Raw genomic sequence first — 3639 nt, forward strand, 5'->3', positions numbered from 1 at the left:
GGGATTTAGGGGAATTCGCTGGTTTTCGTTTACCGGCGATTAAACCTTTTTCATTAAGCGTCTCATCAAAAATGAAAACATTTTTGAAAACTACAAAGCTCATGCGTTTTAGTGGTGAAAAAATAATTTAAAAAATGAAAATGAGTTTAATCCCTGCGTACTTTCTTTGTATACTTTTGACCACACGGGCCGAGTCCGGGATTTACGGGAAATCGCGGGTTTTCGTTTGCCGGCGATTAAACTTCTTTTATTCAGCGTCCCATCAAAAATGAAAACATTTTTGAAAACTACAAGTCTCATGCGTTTTAGTGGTGAAAAAATAATTTAAAAAATCGTTCGGGAAATGAATTTTCTCCCTGGGTACTTTCTTTGTATACTTTTGACCTTACGGGCCGAGTCCGGGATTTACGGGAAATCGCGGGTTTTCGTTTGCCGGCGATTAAACTTCTTTTATTCAGCGTCCCATCAAAAATGAAAACATTTTTGAAAACTACAAGTCTCATGCGTTTTAGTGGTGAAAAAATAATATAAAAAATCGTTCGGGAAATGAGTTTACTCCTTGGGTAATTTTTTGTATACTTTTGACTATACGGGCCAAGCCTGGGATTTACGGGAAATGGCGGGTTTTCGTTTGCCGGCGATTAAACTTCTTTTATTCAGCGTCCCATCAAAAATGAAAACATTTTTGAAAACTACAAGTCTCATGCGTTTTAGTGGTGAAAAAATAATATTAAAAATCGTTCTGGAAGTGCGTTTACTCACAGGGTACTTTCTTTGTATACATTCGACTATACGGGCCAAGCCCGGGATTTACGGGAAATCGCGGGTTTTCGTTTGCCGGCGATTAAACTTCTTTTATTCAGCGTCCCATCAAAAATGAAAACATTTTTGAAAACTACAAGTCTCATGCGTTTTAGTGGTGAAAAAATAATATAAAAAATCGTTCGGGAAATGAGTTTACTCCTTGGGTAATTTTTTGTATACTTTTGACTATACGGGCCAAGCCTGGGATTTACGGGAAATGGCGGGTTTTCGTTTGCCGGCGATTAAACTTCTTTTATTTAGCGTCCCATCAAAAATGAAAACATTTTTGAAAACTACAAGTCTCATGCGTTTTAGTGGTGAAAAAATAATATAAAAAATCGTTCTGGAAGTGCGTTTACTCACAGGGTACTTTCTTTGTATACATTCGACTATACGGGCCAAGCCCGGGATTTACGGGAAATCGCGGGTTTTCGTTTGCCGGCGATTAAACTTCTTTTATTCAGCGTCCCATCAAAAATGAAAACATTTTTGAAAACTACAAGTCTCATGCGTTTTAGTGGTGAAAAAATAATATAAAAAATCGTTCGGGAAATGAGTTTACTCCTTGGGTAATTTTTTGTATACTTTTGACTATACGGGCCAAGCCTGGGATTTACGGGAAATGGCGGGTTTTCGTTTGCCGGCGATTAAACTTCTTTTATTCAGCGTCCCATCAAAAATGAAAACATTTTTGAAAACTACAAGTCTCATGCGTTTTAGTGGTGAAAAAATAATATAAAAAATCGTTCTGGAAGTGAGTTTACTCACAGGGTACTTTCTTTGTATACATTCGACTATACGGGCCAAGCCCGGGATTTACGGGAAATCGCGGGTTTTCGTTTGCCGGCGATTAAACTTCTTTTATTCAGCGTCCCATCAAAAATGAAAACATTTTTGAAAACTACAAGTCTCAAGCGTTTTAGTGGTGAAAAAAAAAATTAAAAAATCGTTCTGGAAATGAGTTTACTCCCTGGGTACTTTCTTTGTATACATTCGACTACACAAGCCAAGCCTGGGATTTAGGGGAAATTGCTGGTTTTCGTTTGCCGGCGATTAAACTTCTTTTATTCAGCATCCCATCAAAAATGAAAACATTTTTGAAAACTACAATTCTCATGCGTTTTAGTGGTGAAAAAATAATATAAAAAATCGTTCGGGAAGTGAGTTTACTCCTTGGGTAATTTTTTGTATACTTTTTACTATACGGGCCAAGCCTGGGATTTACGGGAAATGGCGGGTTTTCGTTTGCCGGCGATTAAACTTCTTTTATTCAGTGTCTCATCAAAAATGAGTCTCATGCGTTTTAGTGGTGAAAAGATAATTTAAAAAATCGTTTTGGAAATGAGTTTAATCACACGGTACTTTCTTTGTATACATTCGACTACACGGGCCAAGCCTGGGATTTAGGGGATATCGCTGGTTTTCGTTTGCCGGCGATTAAACCTCTTTCATTAAGCGTCTCATCAAAAATGAAAACATTTTTGAAAACTACAAGTCTTATGCGTTTTAGTGGTGAAAAAATAATATAAAAAATCGTTCGGGAAATGAGTTTACTCCCTGGTTACTTTCTTTGTATACTTTTGATTATACGGGCCGGGTCCGGGGTTTACGGGAAATGGCGGGTTTTCGTTTGCCGGCGATTAAGCTTCTTTTATTCAACGTCTCATCAAAAATGAAAACATTTTTGAAAACTATAAGTCTCATGCGTTTTAGTGGTGAAAAAATAATTTAAAAATCGTTCGGGAAATGCGTTTACTCCCTGGGTACTTACTTTGTATACTTTTGACTATACGGGCCGAGTCCGGGATTTACGGGAAATCGCGGGTTTTTGTTTGCCGGCGATTAAACTTCTTTTATTCAACGTCTCATTAAAAATGAAAACATTTTTGAAAACTACAAGTCTCATGCGTTTTAGTGGTGAAAAAAAAATTTCAAAAATCGTTCTGAAAATGAGTTTACTCCCTGGGTACTTTCTTTGTATACATTCGACTACACGGGCCAAGCCTGGGATTTAGGGGAATTCGCTGGTTTTCGTTTGCCGGCGATTAAACCTCTTTCATTAGGCGTCTCATCAAAAATAAAAACATTTTTGAAAACTACAAAGCTCATGCGTTTTAGTGGTGAAAAAATAATTTAAAAAATGAAAATGAGTTTAATCCCTGGGTACTTTCTTTGTATACTTTTGACTATACGAGCCAAGCCCGGGATTTACGGGAAATGGCGGGTTTTCGTTTGCCGGCGATTAAACTTCTTTTATACAGTGTCTCATCAAAAATGAAAACATTTTTGAAAACTACAAGTCTCATGCGTTTTAGTGGTGAAAAGATAATCTAAAAAATCGTTTTGGAAATGAGTTTACTCACAGGGTACTTTCTTTGTATACATTCGACTATACGGGCCAAGCCCGGGATTTACGGGAAGTCGCGGGTTTTCGTTTGCCGGTGATTAAACCACTTTCATTAAGCGTCTCATCAAAAATGAAAACATTTCTGAAAACTACAAGTCTCATGCGTTTTAGTGGTGAAAGAATAATTTAAAAAATCGTTCGGGAAATGAGTTTTCTCCCTTGGTACTTTCTTTGTATACTTTTGACTATACGGGCCGAGTCCGGGATTTACGGGAAATCGCGGGTTTTCGTTTGCCGGCGATTAAACTTCTTTTATTCAGCGTCCCATCAAAAATGAAAAAAATTTTGAAAACTACAAGTCTCATGCGTTTTAGTGGTGAAAAAATAATATAAAAAATCGTTCGGGAAATGAGTTTACTCCTTGGGTAATTTTTTGTATACTTTTGACTATACGGGCCAAGCCTGGGATTTACGGGAAATGGCGGGTT

This window comes from Hydractinia symbiolongicarpus, chromosome 6 (genome assembly GCF_029227915.1).
Source record: "Hydractinia symbiolongicarpus strain clone_291-10 chromosome 6, HSymV2.1, whole genome shotgun sequence".
Taxonomy (NCBI): Eukaryota; Metazoa; Cnidaria; class Hydrozoa; order Anthoathecata; family Hydractiniidae; genus Hydractinia; species Hydractinia symbiolongicarpus.